Raw genomic sequence first — 12,165 nt, 5'->3', positions numbered from 1 at the left:
TTATTTTCCTCATCCTTGTGTAGTGACTCATAAACTGTGCCCTTAGAGGTTGATGCAACAAAAACAAAGAAAAAAGCATGTGCCATAATTTCAAAATGCAAAATATTGGTAGGGATAAATGAAAGTAGTTACACAAAATCCCAACCTAACCTGACTCGCCTCATTATTCCTCGTCCCATGCTAACCTAATGCATGAGCTATCTAAATAAATGAAATTTGATTATCCCAACTCAGATGAACAATGAAACACTTCATATTGAAGGGATCAATATTGAATCAATTGTTGGGTTGTGTTATATTATTTCCACGACTAGCCCACATAATGAACCAGGGGCTTATAGGGGGGGCAGAGCCCCCCCTTTGTTGCACTGATTTCGCAGCGGGGGGGTCATAGGGGGGTTTGAGGGGGGCAGGTAGCCCCCCTCTATGGGGTCCAGGGCAGCGCCCTAGGAAAATTGTTTTTTGGACCCTATATTAGGTTGGGCGGACCTACCTATGGTTTTGTGCATGATTTTTGCACATGGCTTTGGACGCGATGGTTTTCGGTCCATGGTGTTGGATGCTTTGGCATGTGTAAATATGTATTGTAACATTGAAAGGAACATAATGAAAAATCAAGCTAGTAGTCCTGGTTTTGGGATCCAAGGGAAAATCTCTATGTATATGTGTTTTATGTGTTATGCTCTCGCATTTTTTATTTTCTGTGTTTTAAAATTTCTATGTAGGTAATTTCTGTACAGGGTTAAAACCTACATTTGGTACTAGAGCTGTTTTGGCTTCAAGGGGATGCCTTTGTTGCTGAGGGGTTTCGCTCGGGCCTATTGTAAGGCCCTAAATTCAGAATTTAACATGGTACAACAAATTCATGTTCAGAAAAACTATGAAGCCTTAAATTTGAATTTTAACAGAGTTTAACAATATTTCTACTCACAAATATGAAATTTTAATACAAAATTTATCCATTATTCTTCTATTGAGTACCAACCTGTCTGCTATGTCACGACTCCTGCTTCCGCTGGAAATTAGTGTAAGATGCTTTTGAGTGTTGTTCTCACAGCTGACTCTTGCTCCCACTGGAAATCAGTTGACGATGTTTTTGAGTGTTGCTCTCACAGCTGCAATTACCAAACCGCCAATTTCCTCCTAGCCTACCTGGGGTCTACCTATACAACCCCCAGATCGAGAAGATAGGTCTTCTGGCCCTCGTTCCCAAAACCCCAAGAATAATCAAGCTCAATGTAAATGATTTTGTTAGAACTTCCTCCTCTGTCTCTCTCCAACTCAAAACGAACATCCCATGGTTTGAAACAAAATGGTGTGTCCTTCTTCTGCTCTCCTTCGTTCCTTTTATGTTTAAATCCACCACCTTCCAACCCCTTGCTATCGACCTCCTCCTCCCTTCCACTGACTCGGCTTCCTTCCGCTTCCATCCTCATACATTCTGGATCTTTCCTTATTATTGCTTTATTTTAACATATGGATGAATTAACTAATTTATTTTAATTAAATTCAAATATCTTTTAAATAAGCTTTTGTTTAATTATATGATTATTTTAAACAATAATTTATGTACATTAATGACATGGTTATTAATAAGAATAATTTAGCATCAAAATGATAAGTATTAATACTATTTAATAACTAAAATAATGAAGAGATCTTTACTATTATTTTAGAGTGTCATGACTACGACAAGATCTACCTTCTTAATGGTTTAGGTATTTAATCTAGTATATTTTTCTTTAAATAATTAATTTGTTTATCCTTTATTTAGAAATCATTCATAATCAATTAGTAAGTATACTAGTGCAATGCATGCAATGCATGCATATGTATCTATCATATGCATTTCTCGTACACATGCTAATACTCTTTTTCTGTTCGAAATTTAGGATGGGTTGTTACATGCACCCCTTCTTCAGAAAACTTCGTCCCGAAGTTAGGGTTTATACAGTATATCAGTATTTATTTTAGTGTTTAATATATTCATGTAAGGATTGTTTCCTATGATTAAATTCTCGTTTATATTGTGAGAACATTTGAACATTTATGTTTTGATCATTTATTGGTTTATAAATTTAGTAGTCATGTCATGCCCCAACAAAGTTCCCAAACTAGTCTAGAATCATCCTATCCTTCCTAATCTCTTCTGCTCCCATCCTATCCATCCTCTATTAAAATATGTCATGGTGTTAGCTATACTGACCTAAGCATTCATAGATTTCAGCATCGATTACATCGACCTGATTTCCCAGTAGGCATCTGGAAGTCATCATCACACGTCTAGGGGAGCGTGACTCGCACAGTCCTCCCATGACTCCAGGTTTTGGAGGATAAACAGTGGGCAACACCTCCACCCCTCCTAGTAGGTCTAGGGTTAACACCTTATCATGGAATCTCATTGAGTCTCAATTGTTCTTGGAGTTTTTTCATCACGTGGTTGGTTTGGTAACGATACTTTTTGCAATGTAAACACTTGTCCACACATTATAACATATGCATCAATATATTCAAAACTAATTGTTTTCTGATAACAGTTTCCATGCATTCCTAGTATGTTTCCATCTATGATATTGATCTTTAAGTTCATGTAACATATTTCTCTATGTCTAAGAAAGATACCTGCAATTAACTTTCACATCAAATAGTAAAGTGTGATCACTATAATTATATCCATCTCATCAATATTTAGAAATCTATGGTCTTTCACATAGTCACACATGCTCATAAGTAAAACATCATATCTAGAAATCTTATTCATAACATAATTCATGTGGGTATCCATGTACTAACATTACATGCATATTTAATTAAACATACATGACAAAACATAATCATTTGAAATAACATGCTCATGTGTTACTCTTCATATATATTTTATTTATTATACACATTTGTCTTTTTTTTTTTAAACTTTTGCTATCCCTATTATGCTTGTATCACGTTTTACTAATTTTATTTGTATCATTTATCTATTTCCATATTATATGCCCCTTTAGACACATTTCTATATTGTTATCTTGTAACTTCTTTGACTTTTACTCATTTGCATCTAGTGTTATTTATTATATGAAATGAAATTTTAACGTTCACAAGACTAGATATAGTCTATGGAACCACTACATTCCCTGCTTTTCCTTTATGTAATTCAATCCTCTTATTATTCAAATTAATGATGAGTTGACCCAACCTTCTAACAGTCCCCTTACTGAAAAGACAATGCCAAGGACTATCACTCGATCGTCTAACTTGTCTAGCATTTAAATCTTGTTAGGTAAACAAATATTGTAGACTTTGATGGTAACTTTTGAGCATAAAGCTTCTCCCTACCAAGTAGTACCTCCATATCTTTAAAGCTAGCACTACCACGGCTAACTCTAAATCGTGCGTGGCGTGGAGTTCTTCATGAAGCTTTAATTTCCTTGAGGCATATGCTATTACGTCTCTATCCTGTATTAATACTGCACCTAATCCTTGATTGGATGCATCAGTACACATAGTAAAATCTTTGTCCATATCAGGTACTCGCAAGATTGGTGCATTGGTCAATAATATTTTAAGTTCAGAAAATGATCTATGACATTCTTCAGTCCATTCATACCTAACTCCTTTACGCTAGAGAGTTGTGATAGGTTTTGCAATTTTGGAGAATCCTTCTACAAACCTTCGGTAGTAGCCGGCTAAACCCATAAAGCTTTGCACTTCATGCGTATTTTTTTCGTATCGGTCATTCCATAATTGCCTTTACTTTCTCAGGATCTACTGAGATCCCTTCACCAGATATAATATGATCCAAGTAATGAATCTTTTCCTGAAAGAAGGTTCTCTTTGCTTACTTCTTGAACTGCATATGCCTGACAACCTTTCTTTAAGCAATGTTGCATTTGCATTGCTGAGATGAAGCGTAAAGATACCTTTCTCTTGATACCTTGGATCCTGAGAAAGTACAGATAATTATACAGATAATTATTTTCCCATAACAGTCTACCCAAGCTTGATGAGCTTTTAACCAATCCATACCTATGACGAGGTCATAAGTTCCTAGGGCTATGACATAAACCTTTAACTTAGTTGAACAGATCCCTAGATCGATTTTGCATTCCTCCACACTTAAGTCTATGGATTAAAGTAAACCCAACTTGCAATTTCATGGAATATGGGAGGTGTTATTAACATTTTAACTCAATATTCTCAATGATTATCAACATACCAAGTTACAAGTATGCTAAAGTCTAAAGTTTTACAGAAACGAGAATGTATTTTCCAAATCTAATTCGTTGTCCTCGTGATAAGTAATAGCATTGTTAAGGTCAACGATTTGAGTCCAGATTTGAAATTTACATTTGAAGAAAACTTAATCTATTACTCTTGACCTTGTCAATGTTAGCATGCTACATGGTACTTAAGTGATCTTTAAACTTGGTCCACCTAGCTAAGCCATGTGGTCCAATGAGTCCTCTGCCATATAGATTTTTTGAGCAAGAAATTATATTTCCACTTCATGTATACATAATATCTTACCTTATACACATTATCATTCCTAATTCCCTCTTTCCATGTTAAATTGTCAAAGGTTGTTCACAAATTTAGTGGAATTGATATTAAATTACTAAAATTTTACATCTTATAAAATTAATCCTTCCCTAAAGTTAATCCAATTTAAGAATAAGTAAAACTAAATTTAGAAATCCATTTTAATAACCAGTAAAACTATATCTATATATATATATATATATAAAGTAATAAAATAAATAAATAAATAAAATTGACACTAAATTATAATAATATGAGATAATATAGAATCTTAGAATATATTCCAAATATATTCTATAAAGACCAACTCAGTCTCCATTCCAATTTATTTTCATTTTCTTTTTGAGATATTCTTAACTTCCTTTCATTTTGCTTAAATCCCTTTAGAGCCCTACAAATAGTATATATTTTGCAACTATTAAGTTTTTAAAGATATTATATTAATTTTTTAAAGATATTATTTTATTTTATTTTGTTTATAATAGTTAAAAAATAATTTTAGTTGAACTGACATTAATAATTTTTTTTTTAACATTTCATCATTGTAATAACTAAAAATTTAACCTCTAACTAAACATAAGAAATCTATCACTGATATCTAAAAGTCATTCCACCATTATTTGGAAAGGCAATAAAAGCAAAATATGCATTGGAAATATATAACAATTTTGACTATATAACAAAGTATCATAACTTAGCAATTTAACTTAGTGATTTTATATATACATGCTTAAAACTTTGCTATTTATATACATTATTAATTTCAATATTTTTATTTGAAATGCGTATATACTTGTGATTACAATAGTGATTGCATAGTAACTATTTGCATCATTATGGTTGGATTACCCTTAACCTTTATACTCATTCAAATTGTACAATTTTAATAAATTCAAATTACAATTTAATTTTTTTTTTTCAAATAAAATTTTAAAAATTTATCTCGATAACTCCACCATTAATTCCACTTTGACAATCCTCAGGATATTTATATAATGTTGGATTTTAATTCTTAATTTCAAAAAAAAATTACATTAACGAGCAAAGTTTTTTTAAGTTAAGTTGGGTTCAGGTTATAATATATTAATTTTAAGGAGTTTTATTCCATTTATAAATTGATAAAAGTTATGAATTATTAATCCATGCTTTGTTCATTTCTTATTGCCAAAAGTTTAATATTTTAATATTATTACAAATTAATTAATTTTTTTTACGAAAGTAACCACAAAACTATGCCTATAGAAGTTTATGAACTCACAAAACTTCAGTCTTATAACTTCAATCAATTTATTTTTTTTATTTTTATTTCTTTAAAATCACGAGGTCCTCTATCTAAGGTGGTAATGATTTTGGGTTTGTTTCCACCTATAGATTTTCTGCGTTATTCTCTTTTAATTCCCGTGACAATGAGTTACTCTCTTTATTCTTTATCGAGTGATAAGCTGTTGAGAATACATTGATGGTTGCGATTCTATATTTCTAGGGTTTTATTAATTTAAAAGACTGCCTATCTTAAATATATCCATGAATATTTTTAAGAGAAAGTGTTTGTCTGAATTATTACAATGCCATGACCATGTTTTCTCATTTTCTAATGTTCTGACTTCTACTGTTATCCTTCTCAACAGAAGGTTCGTATTCGTTAACGAAGTTAGGAGTGGCCCACAAAGAGTCGTAGGTTTGAATCTGACCCATGTTGTTATTGTGTTTTGATTTCTAACATTCTATTTTTTTTAGATTTCTCTATTATTTGCACCATCAGTTGATGAAGTCATAATGTTTATTTAATTTACTTTGCAAAATTTAAATTATTGAATTTCAAACACAAAAAAATAACGATTAAATACTACGGAAATTATATAATAAATCTGGGTTCTCGGCTTAGTTTATGGTGGAGCCCTATGATATGAAATAATATCGAGTCGAGCATCAATTTTGATCATAAGTCACAATGTAATGAAGGCCTTTAACACAAGAGCCCACGAGGCATGCAGATCATTACACGTCGAATAAGCTACAAACCATATGCAATAACTTAACACGCAGTCGTTTAGCTGGGCGGGTGTCGAGCATCAATTTTGATCATAAGTCACAATGTAATGAAGGCCTTTAACACAAGAGCCCACGAGGCATGCAGATCATTACACGTCGAATAAGCTACAAACCATATGTAATAACTTAACACGCAGTCGTTTAGCTGGGCGGGTGTCGAACTGGAGTGGGTTTCTGAAGGGGATTCAGTCTATGCTATCAAACTTTTGATAATTGACTGACTGTATTGCTCATTTACTTCCAGAGATCCATTATAAATGCCACATCAGAGGTCATGAGTTCGATTTAGCAGCAGGCTTCTACTAAAAAAAAATCAAGGGCGGTGCTTTGAAATTTCATTTCTTTGGATTGCATTTAGAACGTCTTCCTCAATACTACTTTCATCATGTGCGTCCTAGCCTTGACTTGGTTTGATGTGCCCAGAAAATCCTTGCAGTTCAACATCTAAATCTCATCACCACGTCAGCCTTTGCGTCGGTCGAACGTCATTACTGATGAGATTTCTCTTGAAGTCACGGGTTCTATTCCTGTAAAAGCACTACCATTCACATATTTAAGGATAATCTCCTACGTAGGGATATGAATACAGAGTACTGTTTCCTCCGTTAGTATTACGTTCAATCAGAATGACGCGATATATTTTGCATGGAGAGAAATATAATAAACTCAGTAGCAATTTCGGAAGAACCCATCGTTTTAAATGTTGTTGCTTCATGGCAATTAGAAAAGAGCACATGCAGCTTTAGTTACTTATGTTTGGGACTTTTGTTAGATTCAAGGCGTTAAAAGATAGACTTGAAATCTGTTTAGGCTATGTCCGAGAAGCTTCGAACCCTACTGTTAATGACAACTTTTTTTTTGAAGAATAGAATAATAATATTGTCAAGGATATTTTGAGATATAGAATAAGGATTCCATTAACCCAATAGCCTAATGCTGAGAAGAGAATTAAGGGCAGTACTATAAGGGAGAGTGTCCTGTTAAATTCGGTGTTCCTGAAGCTAAGGTTTTTAACAAAATTTAATTGAAGTCTACAGATACTACATATGTATTTAAGGTTTCCTGGTCTGAGTATGAAGGATACATAGAAATATAATATAAAATTTTGAAATAATTCTGATTACAATATTTATAATTCTTATTAAATACAACTGTAACCTTATTTTAACAGGTCCAAGAGTTTGAGATGGCTCTGATACCAGATGTAAGGCCCTAAATTCAGAATTTAACATGGTCCAACAAATTCATGTTCAGAAAAACTGTGAAGCCTTAAATTTGAAATTTAACAGAGTTTAACAATATTTCTACTCACAAATATGAAATTTTAATACAAAATTTATCCATTATTCTTCTATTGAGTGCCAACTTGTCTTCTTTGTCGCAACTCCTGCTCTTGCTACAAATCAGTTGAAGATGTTTTTGAGTGTTGTTCCCACATCTGACTCCTGCTCCCACTGGAAATCAGTTGAAGATGTTTTTGAATGTTGTTCCTGCAGCTGCAATTACCAAACTGCCATTTTCCTACCAGCCTACCTGGGGTCTACCTATATGGCCCCGAGATCTAAAAGATAGGTCTTCTGGCCCCCGTGCCCAAAACCCTAAGAACAATCAAGCTCAATGTCTATGATTCTGTTAGAACTTCCTCATCTGTCTCTCTCAAACTCAAAAAGAACTTCCCACGATTTGAAACAAAGTGGTGTGTCCTTCTTCCACCCTCCTTCGTTCCTTTTATGTTTAAATCCACGGCCTTCCAACCCCTTGCTGTCGGTCTCCTCCTCCCTTCCACTGACTGCTGCTTCCTTCCACTGCCATGCTCATATATTCTGGATCTTTCCTTATTATTGCTTTATTTTAACATATGGATGAATTAATTAATTTATTTTAATTAAATTAAAATATCTTTTAAATAAGCTTTTGTTTAATTAATGACATGGTTATTAATAAGAATAATTTAGCATCAAAATGATAAGTATTAATACTATTTAATAACTAAAATAATAAAGAGATATTTACTATTTTTTTAGAGTGTCATGTCTAGGACAAGATCTACCTTCTTAATGGTTTAGGTATTCAATCTAGTATATTTTTCTTTAAATAATTAATTTGTTTATCCTTTATTTAGACATCATTCATAATCAATTAGTAAGTATACTAGTGCAATGCATGCGATGCATGCATATGTAGCTATCATATGCATGCCTCGTACACATGCTAATACTCTTATTCTGTCTGAAATTCAGGATGGGTCGTTACACCTGTGGTAGACCCCGTTCAGTGGGAGATCTGTGGGATCAGTTCTGGTGGTGAAAGAAGATGGTGAGCAGTGGAAAGATAGAGATCGAGAAATTTAATGGTCAGATTTTTGAGTTGTGGAAACTCAAGATGGAGGATGTGTTGGTAGATAAAGATCAGTGGATCGCGGTAGATCCAGGTACTAAACCAACGGGAGTGTCTGATGAAGAATGGAAGAAGTTGGATTGGAAGGCAAGGAGCACAATACGATTGTGTGTCTTAGATTCAGTATTGCTGAATGTATCACGGAAAGCTACGACGAAGGATTTGTGGGACAAGTTAGGGACTTTGTACCAATCTAAGTCTCTGGTGAATAAACTATTCCTATGGAAAAAGTTGTATAACTTGAGGATGAAAGATGGAGACTCGGTGACAGAGCATCTGAATGCGTTTAATACTGTGGTAAGTCAGTTATCATCTGTTGATATCAAAATTTCAGATGAAGATAAGTGCATTATTTTGTTGTGTTCTCTACCAGATTCGTGGGATAGTCTGGTTATTACAATAGGTAGCATTGCAACTGCCTTGCAGTTTGATGAAATAGTCTCATCCTTACTGATGGAGGAGATGAGATGGAGAAATATGGAGAAACAGAATGGTGATGCCTTGTCTGTATGAGGACGGTCCCAGAACAGAAACAAAAATAAGTCATCGAGTGGGAGATCTAAATCTAGAGGGAGATATAAATCTCCAGGAAAACCTGTAAAGGTGGTGTACTGGAAATGCGGAAAGGAAGGGCACTACAAAAGGGATTGTAAATCTAAAGCTCCTGACAAAGGAAAGGGATCTGATGATGCTCCTTTTGCAGAGGAAAAAACCACCTTAGATGAAGGTGGGGATGTGTACTTGGCTTCTTCAAGTACACATGTAGATCATGAGGCATGGTTGATTGACTCAGGTGCATCCTTTCACTTCACTCCCCATAGAGAGTGGTTCTGCGAGTATGAGAAATATGATGGTGGTGATGTCTTCTTAGGGGATGATAAGAAGGCTAGAATAATTGGTCACAGAAAAGTAAAGTTGAAGTTGCAAGGTGGAAGGGTTAGAACACTTCCGAGTGTTCTACATATTCCTGCGTTGGCCAGAAATCTGATTTCTGTAAGCAAGCTGGATGATGCAGGTGTAAAAACAGTGTTTGAGAAGGATACCTGCAGGATGGTTTGGGGAGCACTAGTATTTATGTGGGGCGTTCGGATTGGAACTCTTTACAAGCTACAAGGTAGCACTGTTATTGATGGGTGCAACAGTTCTATGGTTCCTAAAAGTGGAGCAGAAAATATAGTGGTCTCTGGAGAGAAGACCATGCTGTGGCATCAAAGGCTTGGACATATTGGAGAGAAGGGATTTCGATTACTTCATGGTAAAGGTATGGTAGAAGGTATGAGTAATAGCTCTCTAGATTTTGATTTCTGTGAAAATTGTGTATATGGGAAGCAGAATCGGGTGAGTTTCCCCTCTAGTGGTAAGAGGGCGAAACAGATATTACAGCTTATGCACAGTGATGTGTTTCGACCTGTGAAGGTTCCATCACTAGGTAAGTCTGTATATTATGTATCATTTATAGATGACTTCTCAAGGAATACATGGATATATTTCCTTAAGAAGAAATCCAAAGTCTTTGATAGGTTTAAAGAATTTAAGGCTCTAGTGGAAAACTAAATAGAGAATAAGATAAAGGTGCTGAGAACAGATAACAGTGGAGAGTTTTGCAGTAAGTAATTTGAAGAATTCTGTAAGAAGTGTGGTATATCACGGTAGAAGACTACTCTGTATACAGTTCAGCAAAATGGAGTTGCAGAAAGAATGAATAAGACATTGATGGAAAGGGCAAGAAGCATGTTCAGTGGTGCCAGGTTAGGACATGAATTCTGGGCAGAGGTGGTGGAGACAACATGTTACTTGGTTGACAGATCACTTTCATCAGCATTGGAGGATAAGACTCCACAAGAGGTATGGATTGGTAAGAAACTCTCTCTTTCACATCTGAGTGTATTTGGATGTGATGCATATGTACATGTTCCAAAGGAGAAATGAACCAAGTTGGATAGTAAATATGAAAAGTGCATCTTTATTGGGTATAAGGATGGTTTAAAGGGTTATAAGCTTTGGAGCACAACAACAAGGAAGGTTGTGTACAGCCAAGATGTGGTGTTCAGAGAGGTGAAAGATGTTATTAAACATGAAGTCCAACCAAAGGAACCTGAGAAGATAGAGTTTGAGCTAAAGGAGGAAGAATCAGACTCTACAGCAGATGAGGAATCAGAAGATGAAGAGCCACAAACTTCGGGTGTGAGAAGATTAGTTCGAGAAAGAAGGAAGCCAAAAAGGTATAGTCCATATGCTTTATGTTCAAATTTTGCTTTATCTATTACTGATGATGATCCCAGAACTGTGAAGGAAGCAGTATATTCAGAGGATGGAAAAGTCTGGAAAGAGGCCATGGTTGGTGAAATGGCATCTTTGCACAAAAATGAGGCTTGGGATCTGGTGGAGTTTTCGGTTGGAAGGAAACCCATTGGTAGCAAATGGGTGTTCAAGAAGAAGACAAATGCAGAAGGAAAGGTGGAGAAATACAAAGCTCGGTTGGTAGCAAAAGGTTATTGCTAGGTGCCGGGAATTGATTTTGATGATATTTTTTCTCCTGTTGCCAAGGTAACTTTTATTAAATTACTTTTATCTATTGCTGCTGGTTTTGATTTTGAGGTAGAACAAATGGATGTGAAGACATCATTTCTTCACAAGGATCTGGAAGAGGATATCTACATGAAGCAAAGTGAAGGCTTTGCGGTGAAGGGTAAGAAATAACTGGTATGCAAGTTAAAGAAGTCTTTGTATGGGTTAAAACAGTCACCAAGGATGTGGTATCAGAAATTTGATACATTTATACGGGGACTTGGCTTCACCAGAAGCAAAGCAGATCACCGTGTGTATTTTAAATTAATTGGTGATCGTGTTATTTATTTGGTCTTGTATGTGGATGATATGTTGCTCATTGGAAATGACAAAGGAATTATCCAGGATTTGAAGACCCAATTGTCCTCGAAATTCGACATGAAAGATCTTGGTGTTACAAATTATATTTTGGACATGGAAATTAAATGAGATCGGGCAAAGAGGAAGCTTTGGTTAAACCAGAGGAAGTATGTCGAGACAATACTGCAGAGGTTTAATATGCAGGATAGTAAAATGGTGAATGTTCGTATTGCTGTAGGTGTGAAGTTATCTACTGAATAGTGTTCCAAGACACAAGAAGAGGAAGAGGACATGTCCCGTGTTCCATATGCAAGT

The sequence above is a fragment of the Pinus tabuliformis genome, chromosome 1_1 (assembly GCF_031772625.1).
Source record: "Pinus tabuliformis cultivar Carrire ecotype Pingquan chromosome 1_1, CPIR1, whole genome shotgun sequence".
Taxonomy (NCBI): domain Eukaryota; kingdom Viridiplantae; phylum Streptophyta; class Pinopsida; order Pinales; family Pinaceae; genus Pinus; species Pinus tabuliformis.
The sequence above is the reverse complement of the archived record's forward strand: the minus strand, read 5'-3'. Positions refer to the sequence as shown.